Source organism: Columba livia, chromosome 7, assembly GCF_036013475.1.
Source record: "Columba livia isolate bColLiv1 breed racing homer chromosome 7, bColLiv1.pat.W.v2, whole genome shotgun sequence".
In the NCBI taxonomy this organism is placed as follows: Eukaryota; Metazoa; Chordata; class Aves; order Columbiformes; family Columbidae; genus Columba; species Columba livia.
The window spans coordinates 3,928,325-3,948,437 of NC_088608.1; the positions used below are offsets into that span (position 1 = coordinate 3,928,325).

General features: G+C 40.0%; 1 long non-coding RNA gene across 1 annotated transcript in view; it reads right to left on the reverse strand.

Moving 5' to 3' along the window:
* Positions 1 to 20,113, reverse strand: part of LOC110360151 (uncharacterized) — a 52,877-nt gene that overhangs the window by 26,582 nt on the left and 6,182 nt on the right. Inside the window, exons 2-7 of the long non-coding RNA XR_010473956.1 lie at positions 19,719 to 20,044; positions 14,841 to 14,974; positions 12,241 to 12,400; positions 10,193 to 10,265; positions 6,550 to 6,629; positions 3,233 to 3,337 (exon numbers count right to left, since the gene is read on the reverse strand). This is a non-coding gene — a long non-coding RNA (uncharacterized LOC110360151). The remainder of the gene's footprint in view (positions 1 to 3,232; positions 3,338 to 6,549; positions 6,630 to 10,192; positions 10,266 to 12,240; positions 12,401 to 14,840; positions 14,975 to 19,718; positions 20,045 to 20,113) is intronic.

Sequence of the window (20,113 nt, forward strand, 5' to 3'; positions counted from 1 at the left end):
AGATAGCAAAATTCTTGCCTCAAGTTGGCACTACGTGCGGCGAAACCCGATTCAGATCAGCCAGGGTCTTGCCGCTGTCAGCGTTTCTTTGAATCCTATATTTGAAGCCTAGGTGAGATACCGAGACTTCATTTTTCTTATTTTACAGGGCTGCTTTCTTCAGTAAGGTATCAAATTAGTACCTGAACACCACCTACCAAATCGACCATGCATATTCACAACTCTTCTAATATTTGCAAGTAACGTTACTACAAAGGAAAGCTCCAGACAGCTTGATTAAGCAACTTGCCCAAGGTCATACAGGAAGTTGTAGAAGAGTTGAAAACAAAAGCCAGATCTTCTCAGCTCCTGTCCAACCCTCTCTGGAATGAAAAGGCCAAACTGCGCTGTGGAAATATTAGCAGAGTCATAGATCTCGTCGTATAAATTTCATAATGAATTCACGACTTAGCAAAGAAAATACACAGAGCTCCCAGCGCCGCTTTCCAAGGAAAAACTTCCAGCCCTGCCGCAGCAGCTGGGAAGCATTCCCCGAGCTCCAAGTGACGCCGACTGCAGCCACAGCCCCTCCGCTCAGACAGAAAGAAGAAAACAGGGAACAGCAACACCCGGTGAGCATCAGGCCATGTAATACAAATGGGTTCTGCCATCCTTTTTCTAGCCGCTTTCCTCCTTTTCAAGAAAGCGAAAGAGTGTATCTGTTGGAAAAGCTGCTGAAGTCACTCAAGAGGGAGTATGAAATCGCTCAGGATAGCAAAAGGAGCATCCACAGTGTAACAAAGGCGATATTTATGTCTGTCCTTCTCCCTGTCTGCGTGGTTCTCGATGATAGCCACAGGAATAAACAATAGCCTTGGCCCCTTGGCTGCAAACCCTTCACTGCAGAGGCCCAATTAAGTGGTTGAAAGTCTAAACACAGGCACAGGAATCCGCTAATGTGGAGAGGACTGCACAATAGGGTCTCATCCTGGCTCTGCTCTGCTCCTGCTGAGTACCACCTTGCTGGGACTAGGGCTCCCCATCACCACCGAGCCCCTTCCCACAGAAAGGTCCTCCTCAGACTCAAAACCCAGCTGAAATGTGCACATTTTGACCCACGGTGGGAAGGTTTCCTGGCTCCACGTGACATTGAGCTCACACTTAGTGACACGAGTCGGGCCATGTCAGGCCTGCTGCCACCCGACAAGCACACACATGTGCATACACACAGGTTGTTGAAGAGAGATCCCCCTCCCCAAATCCCTGTCAAGTTCAAGCCTCCCTGACATAAACACATCAAACATCTAAGACAAGCAATGCCAAGAGCAGATAGAGGCTTCCACATTGTCTCGGTACACAGGATGCCGGCTTGACATCATTTAGTGGAGACAATGCTCGCCCTCTTTCTTTTGGAACCACGTAAAAAACTTGGCCGAATATAAAACAACTTCAAAGACATGTTTCTGTGCCAGCCAGGATGCATCAAAGTTGGGAAAGGAACGACCTGATTCACCTGATCCAGGGAGCTGATAGAGAAACGTGGGGAAGCAGCTTTTATGGATGTACCTTCCCAGCACTTCCTTCCTGCCCCCGATGCTATTTAAACCCCTTGTTCCTACCTCCAACCAGACCTGCCACCCTCTGCTCTAAGGAGGAGAAAGGAAAAAGCAAAGGGAAGCCCTAAAAAAAGGCGTCCCCAGCAAATTTCTGTGCAGTTACCGGGCAGTCATATCCTTCTGCTTTCCCCTGAAAAAATCAAGTATCACCTTATCGTTTCCTCACCAAGATTAACTCCTGCTTCCTGAAGAGTATTTCTGAGGTAGAAAGCAGAGGTGGTGGAAAAAAGAAAATATAAAAAAAAATAAGGGGGGGAGGCTGAAAAGCCCAATCTGTCAAGCTGCGTTTTAGAAGAAAGGAAAACTGAAAAGTGAACGTATTTAACATGAGCTATTTCCTGCACTCAGGAGGGAAGAAAGCATGCTACTAACTGTGTGCATGAGGAGATCTGCACTAGTGTTATCTCTGACCTGCAGCTTAGCCCTTGTGTCTCAGCTGCCAAAAAGCTCCTATTCAACGTTATGCTGAGTTCATCAATGCTCCACGTGTCAGGATCCTAACAGGAAAAAGCAGGACAGACAGTCACTCTATTCAACTGCCTGGGGACCCCATGACAACTCAAATCCCCTTGCAGACTGTCCATATCAACCTACGGCAGGTCAGAGCGCGTAACCCCTCCAGAACCACAAGCCCGAGCCCACACCCTTTCCCCTTGTCAACGTTGTCACTTTAAAACAGCCCATCTAAGCCTTATCGCCAAACCTGGAGTAAGTATGACAATTAAGATGGATTGCAAAAGCCTGCTTTGCGCTTTACAATTAACAATAACTTGGCAGCGTGTCCCACGCAACTGTTGGGTGGTATGGCAAGAACTTTATCCCCGCTTAGTATTGCATTAGCATATTTAGTAGGCTGCAAGACATAATTCCTCAGATATGAACATATTTTGTCTTTTCAAAAAATCTGCAATTAAGCCATAACGTGCAGGCAGTGTGCAGCCGGCGGTAAACTTTATTATTAGGGGGAGTCTGCTAAAATGGCCCTTTTTGACCTTATGTCAATTATCTATTTAATAAGGAATCCATTCAATTTTTAAAAATGTCTTAGCATGGTCTTTGCTAGGAAGCAACAATATTGCAGCAACTACAGCTGATATTCATTCAGCCCTGCAGTCACTCTGTTAAACAGCACAGTGCTTGGGTGGGTTTTTGGGGGGTTATTTAAAAGCAGGGGTTGGGGCTTTTTTTAATTATTATTTTTAGCTAGAACAGGCAAATGTGTTCCTTGTGCTACTTATTTTCAAACTTCATGCTAAAATAATTGTCAGTGTAAAATAAATAAACCCCAGTTAGCAGCACCTTCCTCTATGTGTTGTGTATCTCTTTTCTTTTTCTCCGGGACTCCTGTGTTTACAGGTAAATAAACAGTCTTCTAAGTAATTAAACGCACTCGAGGAGCAATTCTTTAGCATGGCCTAACTTTATCTATTTCCTACAAGTCGCACAGGACATTCTCCCAACCCAACCCCCAGCTTTTTTTAAGTCTGTTTATGGTATACATTTATCTCAAAAATCTGTTCAGGTGGGGGGGAGGCAAAGATCTTCCCTCGATAACCCGGACATTGTCCCCCTTGACATCTGTGTCCCTGGTGGACAGGATATCCTGCCAAATGCAAGAAGACAACTGCGTGACCCACCTTGGGCGAGAGGCACCGGTGGCTGATGCGAGCACAGCGGGAGCGGGTGCTGCCTCTGCTCGCCCGGGGCCGCATCCCCGGCACACGAAGAGCAGCCGGAGAGCCCTGGAAAAAGCAGGGGGAATCAAAAAAAAATATTAAAAAATAATAAAAACACAAAGCAAGTTTAGGTGAGTATCACATACTCAATAAGGGAAAGCAGATGAGAGCAACAAATGCAGTTTAGCAGACAAAGTCTTTCTTCATAAAACCGGCAGAGGAATGGATTAAACCACCTGGCAATCTTGGCAGGAAAAAAAGAAAATCTCAGGCGGTGACAAAACCAAACAGGTGTAACAGGTATAAAACTTTTCCTTCCCAATAATGCCCCTCTCTTCCCTGGAATGCTTTGACAGGTGCAGAAGTTCAAGTTACAGCGTGGAAGTGGCAAATAAATACACAGCATTAGCGTCTGACGTGCTCGCCGAGCAACCGGGGATGTTAATAACTGGCAAGGTACACTAATCTCTGATTGCAACATTTGGTTTACCTTAATCTGGAGGGACAGCTGTATTAAAGAGGGAATTATACTAATCAGTTCAAGGCCCTTGCATATAAAACTTCCCATTAGGCTTAAAGTACAACAGCTTACGCTCATTCTCTAGGAGCCTTACATCTGGTTCTGAATAAGGCTGTCTCTCATTTGCAAGGTACAAACCGAAAACAAGGGAGGGGGGAGCTGACAGTTGCTGGAGGATGGTTGATAGAAGAACAAGCTCCTAATTCTTTGAAATTTTTTATAGCGCAAAACTGGCTGTAAGGCATCTTAATACTAAAAAAACAGGCATGTGTTATCAACCCTAGGCCATTTTTTCCTGTTACCGGAGGTGACCAACATAAAATAAAATTGATGATGTCAGTCAAAAACAGCTAAGCACAAAGCTTGGCTTTGTTATCTTAAGTCAGAAGGTATGATAGGCCATGCCATATGGCTCTAATCCTCCTATATCTTCCATCACCTAACAGGCAACCTTCATGTAGCATGACCTTATTTGGCTGGTCTCAGGTTAGGGCTGCCCAAAGGGGATTTTTCTGTTTCTGCTATATCCAAAGGTTTATGTTGATTTTTTTTTCTCTTTTTTTTTTCTTTTTCTTTTTTTTTTTTTTTTTTGAGCCCTGCAAACTATAAATCCGACTGATTACTCTGCACTCTTTTGCTTGACTGAGCCTTTACAATCAGACATCCCCGTTAACAATAAGCTCCTAATGAATCAAACATCTATGGCATTAGTTTCACCTAGCTGCCTCTTTCCCATGCACTGCAGCTCTTTGTCAGACCTGGCTTGATGAGAAAAGCTAGTGACACTTGGTGCACCTATTGATAAACAATTCAGTAATGAGGGGCATAACAAAAATTACCTAAAACAACCTGATTAAAAATGACAGGCAAAGGGTACTACAGAGCTTTGCAGTTAAGGTAACTCTGGTACGTCGGGAGGGATGGAAAAAATAATTAGGTGCAACACAATTTGCTTTAAAATGACATCTTTGCACTCACGTTTTGGATTTCCCCCCACCACCCCCCGCTCTTTTTTGGGCTAAGAGTTTGATGGGTATTGAAAGGAAAATGTTCCATCATACACTTCATAAGAGATTCTTCTTTTTCGGAAAATTTGCAACTCAATAAGCTTTTTCTCTCTCCTTTTTGAAGTACTACATTAACAGTAAAATGCATTGCTATTTGCAATCCAACTTTCTATCTATAGCAAATTCCTATATTATAACTCAGCATTTTACTTCCTTTGTTTAAATATTGGTTTTGTTGCTTAAAAGCACATGTGGGCTGTAAACAAAGGATAAATAAGCTGTGAAAATAAAAGCAGGCTCCAAGGAATAAATAAGAACAAAATGGAAAGACTGCACTGGGCTCCTGCGATGAACACAGGGATCTCTTTGTGAGAGGGAAAAAAAATGTGTTAAAAGGGCACATACTGCAACTCTGAGACAAACTTTGAAATGGAAGTGTGGAAGCATAAGAGCATTTGATTCAAAATCAGCAATGTGTGGGTTTGCATTTGTGTAGCAGCATGTTGGGAGGGTTTCAATCAGTGCACAGATGCACTTGAAAATCAAATATGGACATGGGGAATGTTTTTGGATATAGCAAATGAGGACTGATGACATGTTTACACTTTGCACATGGATCCAGTACAAAACCATACCCTGCAAAGAAACAATAACCACCATTTGCTGCTTTTCAGGGCTGTAACAAAATGGTGGCAAAGGAAGAGAATACAAGTGAGTGTCTGTTCCCACCTGGGAGGGGGCTGCACCGTTTCCCTGCCGATGGGTTCGTTTTGCTCATCACTCACTTGAGAAAAGGACTTTTTAACAAATATTGGGGGAAAAAAGACACAGTGGTTTAAAAAAAAAAAAAAAAAAGGAAAAAAAATCGAGAGATGAAAAGGAGAAAAAAAAGCAAGTTCCAATCACCATTAATGTCTTTCTTTGTTGTCAAAATATTTTCTTTGCAGAAGAATTAAAATTATAGTTGGAATGTCGCTGGGATGGAATAGGAAATAAATGTAAGCAAATGCACTTTCGTCATCTCCAATGGAAAAATTACAGTTTTGACATGATTTCACTATCTGGCTCTACATAACCTTAAAGGAGAAATTCCTGGCTTATAAATAACATATCCAAAGCTACGCTGAGTTGTTAATGAAAGTTTATCGAGACAGCAAAACTTTTTTAAAAAGGCAATAGCAGTTGCAGGCAATTGCATCTGACCAGACTATAATGTATCCCTCTGGAAGGCAGCTCCAGTTCACAGTATGAAGTAATCTTTTGTGAATGCTTTCCAAAATGTGATGCATATTTTACATTTTGAAGGAAGAGGCAAAAGTTAGCTATCTGTGAGGAAAGGGAAAAAACATCTGTCCTACACTTTCTGCTAATCAGACATTAAAGAAATGCACATGAAGTAATATCCCAAGTTTTAAACTTGTATGAAGAGTTAATTTCAAACTTTTAAGAGGGTATCGTTATAGTTCAAATAGTCCTTCAGACATTTGACTTCTGCTACTGATTATTAATAATAATCATCCCATTTTCCTTTACACTTTTCAGCATGAATTCAGAATGTCAAAACTAATTTTCTCATCAGCCTCAGACTTATTTAAAACGCCACAAACTCAAGACTTCAGTTCTCTTCTCACATGCTTGGGTTTTACAACAGCGTGGGGTTAACATCCAGCTTCCATCCCAGTACATGGGGTCAGCATCTATTGAACAAGGCCCACAAAGGGACCCAGAAGTTGGATTTTTACTGACAGTACCTGAATCTGGGGGTTCTTGGCACTTTTTCTGGTACATGTCTATTCAGAAGCCCATGGTTTTGCTTTGGTGATTCTAGAGCCTGGTCATGGATCAAATGAAAGTAGAATTATCAAAATGAAGTCAAGCTACAGGCTTCATGAGATATTTATGTGTATATTTAGTAACATAAGATGTTCAAAGTGTTAACTTTTAGCAATTTTCTCTTTGCATGCTTCTGGAGAAAGATCTGATTCACATTTACATTGGGGCCCCTTTGCACCACGTTGTCCCGTTTGATGCCCTGAAATGATACCAAAGAGCCTGGACCTCAGGTGCAGGTCCCTCTCCATGCAGTGCAATGTCACTTGAATAGAGTTACAACCAGATACATAACTGGGGACTATGGCTTAATAAGTACACTTTTTACAAAAAAAAAAAAAAAGTCTGTCTTCTGCTTTATTTCCAAGTTCACACTGTAATCTGTTACTTGTACATACAACAAAACCAAAGTGCTGGTCAAGGTAAATTATTTTTCAGCAGTCATGATTAAGGCCCTGTTTACTATAGGCACTGTGAGTGCAGCTTTCCACAGCAAAAGGAGGAATGTGTTAAATATCCATGTATGTATGCTCCATAATAAAGCTTTTTTCTTATGAAATTATTCTTATGAAGTACCACCTGGGTCATAAAATCACAGGACCCATCTTCAGGAAAAGAAAACTGGAATTCTGAATTGTTTCTGTAAGGCATTCCTGTTTCTTTTTCAGATAAGAATGCCAAATTTCATTTCCTTTTGATAGCCAAGAGTAAATGTAGTTGTGCTTTGGAAGCCCTTTCATTTCCCATCTTTTCTTTTACTCAGTAAAGGAACAGCTAGTCCACACGTTATAAAATTAACATGATTTCCAGCTAATAGAAATCAGTGTAATGCCACAGATGTTACCTAAGTGAGACCCTGAGTGGAAGGTAACACAGGTGACTCTTCCAGTCTCACAGAGCCAGCATTAACCCCATGGAGTGAGACTTGAAGGGGTGGATACTAAGGTTACCTCGGTCATGATAGGAAAACATACAAACTGTGGTAACATAGAACATGTAGAAGAACACTATCACCTTCACTCACGAAGCTTTTGAACCAGATACCTCCCTGCTCAGAGTAATATGATAGCTGTGTTCCATCCTTCTTTGGATGAGAAGGATCCTTCTTTACTGCCTGGCCTGTACCTTGTACACTAAAGAAAACAGACCATACGGATGAGAGATGTGCAAACTCTCGTGCTCTGGGCTGAGGAGGTATTAAAACCTCTGGATTATATATCCTGGTGGTACTGAGCACAACTGAGGTGCCTCACCACTTTGTCAGAATTAGTTTTGTGTCTGTATTGTCTTTAGCCTAAAAGCCACTTCAACAGTGCAGTTTAATATTCATCTCATCACCATTGCTAACTGTTAAAACCTGAGTAATATAAAAAATGAATTAATATGTATGTGCAGATCTCTGTTTTGCCCAATATTTCTTACGCTTCTTTTTAATCAGGACCTCAGCACTCTGAAGGCAAACACAAATGCTTCTTCCTCTTTCAGCCTGACTTTGTTGTCGCCATCACTGCAGTGAAGCAGCAGCTCCACTCCAGTCATCGCAGATGAAAGGGAACTTTGCCTTGTTACATCCAAATGGGCCACCCCTGCCAGTGCTGACACGAGTTGATGTGCGCTAAACACACCTGGCAGCCCCTCAGCAGCCATGGGAATGACCTGGTTCTATCAGTATCCCTTTGAGGTCCTTTCCAACCCAAACTATCTATGATTCTATTAGTCGTAACAGACTCAGTGGTGAGGTCTGTCCTTACCCATGCAGAGTGTCCAAGGACTCTACTGGACATGCATGACCGTGGCACAGCCCTTTGAGTTTAGAAGATTATTTGAAATTAGAGCAAACTCACTGAATTTATTCCAAAGGCACTTTCATATAGGAAAGCAAAATCTTACAAAGGTCAAGATTCATCTTTAGCTGGGATTTGCCTTTGAAAAGCAAAACTTAGGCCTACATGCTCAGTGGGCAGAAATGAGCTCACCTCTGTTAGCTCCAATACAACAAACTCCATTTACACGGGCAGGATATTTGACCAAAGCTCTTCATTTTGGGAGGGAATCTTGAAAAATAATCTGCATCAGGACATTCATTTACGTTTGGTTTTTGCCCCTGTTTTTAGAACTTTGTTGGAATAGACTATGCTTTTAATCCAAACTCTCCAGTATGGCCCAGTTTGAAATAAAAAGGAAAGATTAGTAAAGGTTCACTTCTCAGTTTTAGTTTTAAAATTATGTGGAGTACAGTGAAACCCAAAATACACCACCAATACTACACCTAGGGCAAGGTTTTTCATAACTATGTGTGAGGCAGGAGATGCAGGGGAACACCTAGTAAATTTTGAAATTAATTTAAGATGAGACACCTCGAGTAGTGTGGTCCTCTAGAGCCATTTTACTATTGGAAATCCATACAAAGGGTAATTCTTACCATCTCTGCTATTTATCAGATAAAATACATTTTGTGGAGCAGATTTCAGCTGACACATAGTTAATGGTGGAGCTATATTTATTTTTGTCACTTGAAGATTTAATCTAAGTAAAAAGACCAATTAGTAAAGACTACAAATTTATGTAACTATAAGCCATATACTCAGTATGTTCTCTATCACCACAGAGACCAGATGACTTTTTCAAATCACAGCTCTCTAGTTCAACACTTGCTCAAACATACAATTTTGAGAAGTGCCACAATTTTGAAAGATTTAACTGAAAGACAGACATTAAGAAGTTAGGTGCCTTTCCTCAACACAACATCTTATTTAGATCAGGAGATCATTTTCCCTTCCTGCTCTTGAAAAACATTTTGCTATTCACTCGGTGTGTCCTATTAGCAGAAAATAGACAAAGTTCTGATGCATCATAGCACGCATCTGAAATTCTAATTCTAATTAACAAGAAGTCATCTGTAGTTGCCCAACACCGTATTATTAATTCACAAAGCAATAAAGGGATATATTTCAGGCTGATTGTGAAGATAGAGATAGGTACTGAATGGGGTCATAGTATTTCACTACGCATAATTTGTCATGATCTTTAACTATTTCAAACCTATAGAAGTCAAGTTGTATAATGCCTTACTGTGAATATAATTTCTAGTGTATAAAAAGCAGCTACAGTGGTATGGTTTATTCTCCTGAACTTAAATCTAAACTAAATCTAAACCTGCATAAGCGGGGGCTACATAAGGAAGTATATTTTTACTGTAAATATGCTGACTTTTGCTCTCTATTTTTAAGCAAGAAAGGCAGTTCTAGGGACATTGCAAAATGCTTTCTGGCATTACGATTAATATGTACTTTAATTTATTTTAAAATATATATTTAGTAACATGAACAGGAGATTTGATAACTCATTTAAAAAGCGCTTTTCAGTTAAATTCTAATCAATTTTACATTCCGAGAGTCTTAAGGAAGACTATTTTTATAAACCTACACCCCAAAAATGAAGGCTTTTCAAAATGCATTGCTACTGAGTAAAACTTGCTTCTTCCTGCTCATTTAAAAAAAAAAAAATAAGTTAATTCTAAAGTATAGGGAAAGCCCAAAAATCATTCATTCATTCATCCATTACCTTTCCAGCAAGAGAATGTGCAGTTACTAGAATTTGGCACAATTAGTTCTCTGAGAGTCCTTGAAATGCAAACCTGTACGAAGAAAGTAAAAACAAATCAAAGTTAATGGTGACTGGCTGGAACAAAATGCTTAAATCAATATTACAATGGCTCATCTGCTCGTCTTTTAGCCATTACCTGAGAGACAAGGACCTCCTGTTATGCCTGGTTTTTTGTGAATTCAGATTTACCACAGTCTCAGTTCTGCAGGCACATATGAAGCCAAAGGCATTCCAGACCAACCCTGTCATTATACTGTTTACTCTTCGTATCTTATTTTATTTATTCCTTTTTGTTCCTTACTATGGATACAGAGACAGACACATACAAATATTGGGGTGCTCAAAAAGTTTTGTACAACAGCAAGATATGGCAAAAGCCATCATCTCACTTCTATAGCTTCCTGGAGAAACTGACAATATAACAATTCTCCTAAATAATATCCATATATTAAAAGATTTTCTTTTAATTGAACCTTACAATGAAGAGGAATGTTGCACAGATTAGAAATATTTTGAAGTACTTCTTCACCATGTTAAAACATGTTTCTAGTACAATTTTTGAAATAGAAAGTTCATTGCCTGGTGTTCAATGTACCAAAAACCCAAGGACATAGGGCATATATAGAAACAATAAAAGGGCATTTTGGCGACCTTATGGACACACAAGGCCTGATTCTTATCCCACTGGTACTGACAGAAATCCAAAATCTGTTCAAATCAGTGGTGTTTGACCAGGGTCTGCCACCAGGATCAGAATCAGAATCAGAACCGTTGTGTGCACGCTTGGCTTTTCTTGAAAGACACAAAACTTCCCTAGAAATGTAGCCCCAGGGTTTTTATGGCAATGCACATCTGGGCAGCAAAGGCTTGGTGCTCGTAATCCTGACAAAGCAAAGTCTTTAATTCCGGTTCCCCAGCTGGAATACATGACCATTTATTCTTCTGGGGACATGAGAGTAAAAAGAGTCAATGCCATCTCTGGAAGAAAAACCTATGGTGCAACCTCAAAATACACTTATTTGCATATATACACACACTGTAGCCTCATATGTATCTACTAATATACCTTTCTTAAACTGTTAGGAATATCACATATGCTACAGCTCACACCAACCAGAATAGTGAGGGAGGTGTTGTTTTTTGATATTTTTATAAGTTCATGTAACTCTACAGTCAAAGCAACTCTAGGTTCATCAGTTATCACATAAAAAAGACTGATCACAAATAAGTTTATTTAATAATCAGCTGTCTTGACTTCAGTCCTCTCTCAGACCTGTGTGCATACAGTCTTTATTACAGCCTAATCACACCACACTTACAGAAAGGCAAACTCTGAACTGAACAGTTACTGTCACCTCCCTCTCTCTTTTCCTTTCCCAGAGGGTTAAATGCGAAAAATGCTAAAAATCTACTGGGAGTATGTCTAAAAATGAAGTATAAATAGGTATGGAAAACCTATGAGAAAACTGTTATGGAAGGTGCCTGAATGGCAAAGTGCAAAGGGGGACAAGAAGAAAATTGTGATGGCATACAAAAGGCAGGAGAATAAGAAAGATGTGATACAATAGATAGCTGGCGTGAGCCTATCAACTGCCTGGTAGCTCCTGTTCCACCCACCTCCCCCTCAATACCTTCATTTTTTTTGTTATGATAAAGGACATTCATGATCAGTAACAATGTTATAATGATAGTAAATGCAGGATTTAAGGTATATAAAACCTTCAGCCAACATTAGAAAGCCACCAAGGGGGAGTTACCTTGCACGAGGTTCTATTTAGTGATGGCTCCACTCTTTCACTCCCTGACTGCAAATCAGCATTTTTAGTGGACAATAGGCTCAGCAGTGGCCTTATGATTGCCTCTTTTCAAATGGAAATGGCTATCCTAACTCCTCTGCCAGGTTTTTCTTACTAGAGCACAAATTGCAGTTTACAAGGCTCTAAGGGGGGAAAAAAAATCTTAGCTGAATATCTTTTTTTTATTCGACAAACTGACATGTAAATTACCCTTTAAGTGCTCCACTCTAGGGCTCTGATCATCTCCTAATTGTCACAGTCAATTGTAGCCAACAGTCTCTTCAATCCCAAGCGCTTTGACAACAAGCATAAGGATCAAAGCAGAATCAGCTCCCTTCAATATCCTTCTGTTTAGGATGCTACAAAAAGCCTGAAAAAGAAAGGTGTAAGGGCATTAGTGGAGAAGGAACTGAGAGTAGAGAGTACTATAGCAGTCATTTTCTTCTTCACTAATATTATATATCCTTATATACTCTGCTATCCCACTTTCAACATGAACACAAACATCCCAGCGAATAAATATGGTTTGAAATGACTTGGATATATGACTAAAAAACAGATGCATAATGCATTTTGCTGCCTCCTGCATGTCTACCCCCATCCTTCCCCCTCCAACTTTCTCCTCCACTCTGGGAAGGGATATAACAGCAATTATTTTTTAAGTAAATTTGTTTTTTCTCAAAGCAGTCCCACACTCTCTTCCAGAACGAGCGGGGCTGCAAACCAGCCTACCCGATGGAAACCCATCCCAAGTTGTATTCATGGAGCCAGTACAACTTAGACATAAAACAGGTTATTTGCACAGTTCTGCTTTTGCTTTCTGAAGTGCCTGTAACCCAAGGTCAGGCAGAGGCTGGAGCAAAACCCTCTCATTCAGCTGGAGGCCAACTCTAAGAACAGCCAGCTTCAGTCACATCCAAAATGACTGGGAAGAAATACAAGAATAAATACAGCAGTCCTCAAAGTCTGTCCAGGGGGAAGAAAAAAAAATAAAGCTCTAATTCTGAAAGAAGATTCACCTTTTATTGTATTCCAGACCACTTTAGTTCAGCACCGCACTACCTCGCTTAAACAATTTTTGGTACTAGCTTGCTGTGTTTGATGACAGGAGCTCACTCTGCAATACGCTTTCATACCCTCAGCGCCTTGCTGAAACTCAAAGTAAGCCTTGTCAAAGCTGTGTTTCTAGGGAATAGGAGTAAGGCGGAGCTATTCTGAATAATTCTTTTTCTCAAAGCTTGTACACATCCACAGACGTCGCAGTAACTCCCACGGAGTCGCGTGAACAGCTTCTTCCAGGCAGGCTGCCTGGGAGGAATAGCACAGCACCTGCAGAAGATGTGCTGCTGGGGCGGGAGAAGTGCCCGCAGGATACCAGGGAGCCAAACTGGAGACATGCTAAGCTCTAGAGTAACTTAAAAGGATCTCCAAATGCAGGCTCCGCAGGGTTAGGCAACTGGATGCTTTTGGCCACTCTGATGATCTTGCTGCCATACACAAAGGAAGCAGGAGACTTCATCCATTTTCCTGGAGCTCTGACTCTCCCACTCAGGCACAACAGAGAGCCTGTATGCCTGAAGTCCAAAAAAATGGGAATTTGGAGGGGAAAACCCATTTGTTCCTTCATAAGAAATCAATTATCTTCTTATAACTATTTTTAAGAAACTGCCACTTGACATTTCTTAAAGAGGATGCACCTTATCCATTGGCTCACATAATGGAGGACTGGATCAACGAGACAGCTGGGATGAGTTTAACAACCTGCTGCCCCCTTCTTACGGGTCCCATTTTCCTCTCCCAAATTCTGGATTTCTGTGTACAAGGTGAGCTGAGCCAGAACCATAGATCAGCAGAAAACCAATCGTTTGAGCAACAAGACCCAGAGGCAAGCCTTTAAGGTAGATATTCCTAAACCATCACCGTCATCATGCTTCCCAAAGAAGGTTAAGGTGCAAATAATAACCCTGTTTTTACATAGACAAGACTTAGAGCTCATAGGGAAGGCAGCACAGATACTCACCCACTGCTGCCTGCTCCTGCCTGCACCCACCACCTTGATACTAAATTTAGATAATACATTAAATACAAAGCCTGGTGAGAAAAGAGTGTTTTCTATAATGGATAGGAACTAAAAGTCAAAATTTCTCATGGGGAAGATATTCCAGAAAAATGTTGATTGGGAAACATCAAAAGCACTGCTATGAACGAAGTTGTAATAAAGTTAGTCTAATATATCATTTAAAATAAATACAAAACCAAAATTGTAAAATTGAAGTCTTGTAAAGCTATCCAAGGGAAATGTTTTAACTCTTCCTGACTAAAAATTTCGATGAAAAAGGCATGTTCTAAAGAAAATTTTCCAGCTTAGTGAAACACTCTTTCCCCACCACCCAATTTACAAATGTTTTGCAGATCTATACAAGGATCAATATCTTCCCCAGAGACCCAAATTCTGAAGTTACTCTAGTTAAAAATGTATAAACTATTTTCCTTGATATTCCGTTATACTAGGCAAATGCCTTTATTTTCTAGAAAGTTTATTCCAAGACATTCAGACACCGTAAAAATGAAATCTCCCAACATTAGCGAATTGCTCTGTGGCTATTTAGCTCACTAGAATTAAGTTAGTATATAAAGATATTTTCATTTCCTCATTCATCTACAAGAGTGCCACATGCCAATAAAAAACCTGCCAGGTCACCTGGAATGTAATTAACGTTTTGGGTTTTTTTTAACTCTACTTATTTAAACAACAGAAACATTTCCAAAGAGCAGGACATCAGCTAACACAGCCTGCACTATTTTCTCACCTTACTTGAAAATGTATCCAAACATTTATTACATAAAACAGTTCATCCCCGGCTTTGCCTGTGGAGTTGTCGCTGATAGTTTGCAGAGAGATGAGTAGCACAGTAGTCCTGGACATTTTCCTTGTTTCCAGCTGCTAAATCATAATAAAGAAAGTTAAAATAATATTATTTTCCTATCAGAACTTTTCCATGGAGATAATGGCCATAGTTTTTGCAAAGCACAGATTTCATTACCAGAAAGTTGTGGATGGTCCACATGACCGTGAATGGGAGATTAGCTCAGCGAGACAGTTTTCCTTTAAAATAAGGCACATATTACGGAAAAAGTTGGGGGGAAAAAAAAGAAACAGCTCTGTCCTGTCAGAGAATGTGTTCTTTCTTTCAACGCAAGGAGCCCACAGCACTAGAGAGTAGATGGACTTTGCCATTTGTTACATGTGACTATTTCATGATGCTTCAGAGCCGTGATTTATTATGGGCAATGGAATGGTTGCTCCGCACGACTGTAACATGGGGAAAGGTGCCAGAATGTTGCTCGTGCACTGGAGCCACAGGCAAGAAAGTGGCTCCTCCAGCTGCCCTCCTAGTCTGCAAAGTCCTGGGGTGGCCCAGGAGCACAGGGGCCCCTCTGGAAGTGGTTCCAAAAAGGGAGCGCCAAATGCCAGTCAGAAGCATAGTTTACTCATAGGATGCTGGTGCCCTTTTCTAGAGATTTTAACATAAACCCCCAATCTGGTTGTAAGGGAGCAGAATAATAGTCCCCATTGTGTTGCTGACATTTCTCTCGGAGGGGGTGGCTTTTCAGTAACCAGTTGTTTCCTTATTTAGTTCTCCACCACAATTTTTGCAGGCCTGATTTTTGTGCTTCTGAAAAGCAAAAGGATGAAAGGTGCCATCTGAAGAGTCCGGAAGTGACAGCCAGAGCACGTGCACTGATGTGACAAACTCAGAACCATTGCAAGATTACTGATACGGCTCTAAAATTACCAACGATTAACCAATGTGCTCCGGTCATTAAATCCTTGTTTAAATCAGTCTTTCAAGCAACAAAGCCATACTATTTCTCTCCAGGATGCCTTGCAGGTATCAGTGCTGAGTTTGCTAAAAATATAGATGAAGTCATCACCTCTGCGATGGCCAAAGCCGTGTGAAATGCCTTCAGGAGTCCTTAGGAACCCATCAGCTGCGACTTGTTTTAAGGAGGTCACATGCTGCTTTTTAAGTGATTATTTCTAGATGGTGCTCAGGGGCAGGGAGGGAGAGCTGTTGACCACAGCTCCTTCTGTGCAAAGGCAGAGATTCAAGCCATGGGATACGGACAACAGTGATCACAAGGCTTACACTGCAGGAGCCAAATTGCATGCAACTGCTTGCTCTTGGGGAGAAGAGGCTTTCTTGGGTGTCTTCGTTGCTCATTAGCACAGTTTTTACCGCAGTTAGCTCAGCCACACAGCTTCCACTCTGGCCACATCCTCCTAAGCCCACAAAAGCACTGCAATCCCATTTTACAGAGGAGTTTTAACAGTGGGATCCAAGTCTATTAAAAGCTAGTGAGAAGATACACTGTCCAGTGAACTCACCCAAGTCGTAAAAAATGGGTTTTCAGAGCCAGGACCACAGCATAGCAGCTCTCAGGTCCTAATCTGAGCTCAGCCTGGTTGGCATCATGAAGATGTTCCCGCTTTTAACTCCTGCTAGGTCAAGGCCAGGCAGCTATGTGTACATTTGGGACATTACTGACTTCCAGGCTCATGCCCAACAAAATACAGAACAAGGGCATTATTCACTGACACTGACATTAGAACTTGACTGTGAAGAAAGCTGTTTCAAATCATAACTAGAGTTAGGAAAAGTATGTCTAACCACATGCCTGTTAAGAAGAATATTATGCAGTATTTATCAGCTCAGAGAGGAACTTGCTGTATAAAACTGGTTTAAATATACCATTTTAAGTATATGGCAACCAGCAGAGTGAATATAGATCTTATTTTACAATAAGAGAATTTATATCTATTACTAAACTGTAATTTTAATTGACATGAAGCAAGAAGAACCACAAGAATAGAGAGAGTGCCTGTTTCTCACAGCCCATCTATCTTGCATATAGTTACTTAGGGCTCATATACCACCAGTTTAGAAACATGCATAATTGCTTATGGTCAACATCATATCACTGCCAGATCACACATTAAACAGATAACCACTATTATTACAAAAGCAACTTCCTTGACCTCATATTTTGGTCTGGCTCCGAATTCCTGTACTTTACCAGTTTGGTTTGTTGTATTATGCCAACCTTCTGCCTGTACATGTCATTTTCTGCTCCTGTAAGTGCCCGGTGCAATAGAGAACTTGCTATAAAAATGCATATTTGAGCACATGAATAGAATAAATTCAAGAAATATGATCACAGTTGCTCCTGCAATGTTTTTATAAACATAGAGTCTCTGCTTTTTTATTATAGTTAAGGTACAGTGTGTTATTTGGCAGAGGAATCTGACTTGAAAATGTAAAAGGTTCAGGCAACCACACATTTGGAAGTAGAAATCTTTCCTTAAAACACGGCTCTGCTTTTTAAAACAGAGCAAAATTTCTGGAAACTTCAGTTTCTCAAAGACTGCCAAAGCTCCAGTCACACGTAACATATTCTCGGGGCTTACATATAGTGTTTTAAGTAATAAACAACATCTTGTTTAGAACAGAATAGAAAAAAAAAAGGGGGGGGGGAAGCACTCATTAGGAGTCAAAGCTCTATATCAGTACTAAAACCAAAACATGTTTCTTGCAATGAAAGCTCAGAACAGCTTTTTTAATGCATTAATAAGAGATTCATGTGCACTTCACACCTTTAACTGTTGCAGTTAAAATTGTGGGTTAAATTCCTACAGTGATTAGATAAATTATATCACAAAAGAAAGAAAATTCCATACTCATTGAAGTACACTCGGGTTTTCAGTAACAGAAAGAAAATATCTGTTCATCCTAATTCTGTAATAGAAAGAGTTATATATTGTACATAACTATACATTGTTAGTAGCCCCTCAGTGTTCTCTGTTTAACTCATTTATCATGTACTTTTTATTCAGGAACAAGGCTGTATTTAAAAAAAAAAATAATAATTAAAGAGTTGTTTCCATATGAAGGCTCATCATGCAAAATATTCACAGCTTAAATATATGCACAGTCATCTCTACTAGTCAGACACCATTTCAGTCCGCTCATCAGAATACATATTAACACAATGATATTGAGATACAGAAATAGCACACTGCAGCCAGGATTGAAGTATGGGCCATAATACCTACCACCCTGGGATCTAGTAAGGTTTAATTAATTAATGCTTATGAACCACTATGAGCTCCTCAGATCATCACTTCAATTCATTATCACCCCCATTTGTTTTGTGTCCCACTTTCCCCCCATAATTCAACAGTGAATTTCTTTGGGAAAGTGTTGCATTTATAGAGCAATGAACAGATGAAAGTCGTTGCAGTGATTTGGTCTCTCTGCATTTGCAGGAATACAAAAGGCCACAGGAATCCTTCCCCTATTCTGCTCAAATCATTTGCTATCAGGTCTAAGGAGAGCATGAACCCTCATGATGTGTAACTTTTTTCTTAAGAAGCCATTCCTGACTAAAACTTTGACAAAATGTAACAGAAAAAAAACATTGAGGGTAAGAATATAACATCAAAGAATTAAACATTAGTCTGGGAAACTTCCTTGCTCACATTTATGTTAATTAAAGATGGGTGTGAGCCACAAAACTTGGAGGGGATATGAATGCAGGCATTTGGTTCTTGTCTCATCTCTAATAATTATTAGATACATTGGATGGAAATAGTAGGAAAGAAAATCAATAAGAGAATGAATCAAGAAAATTAATGGCAAATTCAAATACTTACATGTATAGGATTTCACTCAAGAGCTAGACAAGATAAAATTAGTAGTCTGTATTAAAACAAAACAAACTACAGTTTGATCAAACTTCCATTCAGTGGAATCTTTTTTTAAAGACTTCAGATTTTGGCATTAAAAAATTTGGGTTAGAGAACTTAACAGAAAAGAAAGGAAAGATTATCTGATGAAACTCCAAGGTTGCTATAGACTTTCAGAGAAGAAACCAGATTAAGACAACAAAATTATTGGTGGAAGAAAAGATGATAAGGAAGACTAGAATTTGATAATGGAGAAATTTAATTATTCAGGTATTGATTGCTATGATAACAATATGGAAGCTAACAAAGTTTGTTTGCAGTGGCAATGCTATTAGCCCACTGGGCAGCCAGTAGCTAAGCTGAGCCCCATACTTGGAGACAGGCACATATACTGTTAAACAGTTAATTTTAATTATAAAATTTAACTACGTTTAATTTTAATATAACTTTTGGAGTTAATGATTTAAGGGATAAATTGATAGAAAACATTATCATTGAGAGAAGCTTGGGAATTTCACAAAACAGACAGATTTGCATTGAAAGAACAAGTAAGAAAAACCAGAGATGCTCTTATTATTCATTCAAAGAGAAAATGTTAATAAAAATAATTGACACAGCCAATGATGGGGAAAATGTGTCAATAATGCATGAGAGTGGCAATCTGATAGTAGTGAACCTGGGGAAAGCAAATATGTTTTAATGGGGAGTGTTTTGTAGTTATTCTGATTAAAAAGTTCTCCTGACTTGACTTCAAAGATGGGACCTCATCTTTCAGGACTTACAAATATAGTCTTTCGTTTAGGTGTTTTTGTTCTTGACATGCCAAACCAAGGGCTTAACAGTTTATAAATGGAATTGACCTCATGCAGACCCATGACCAGAAGACTGGCCTCCGGTTCCACATATATTATGTTTAATTACTGTAATATAATCAACATACCTGGGAGCAGGTACTTAAAATCCAGTTCTCCCCCAAGATAGGAGAGCTCTGTCAAGAGGAGTGGGCAGCAACCACTGAAGTTTGAAGAAGCCGGTGTCTTCATGGTTTAGGGCTCCTTTAGACAATGTTAAAATTGACGGGACACACTTTCATCACCAACTTATCATGTGAAAGTGAGAACCAGTAGCTGATGCTGTGCTTCGTGCAATTTCTTCTCCGTTGTTGCACCAGGGGAGGTTTAGATTGGATATCAGGAAAAATTTCTTCCTGGAAAGGGCTGTCAGGCATTGGAACAGCTGCCCAGGGCAGTGGTGGAGTCACCATCCCTGGAGGGGTTGAACAAACACATAGATGAGGTTCTCAGGGACATGGGGTAGTGACAGTGTAGGATTAAT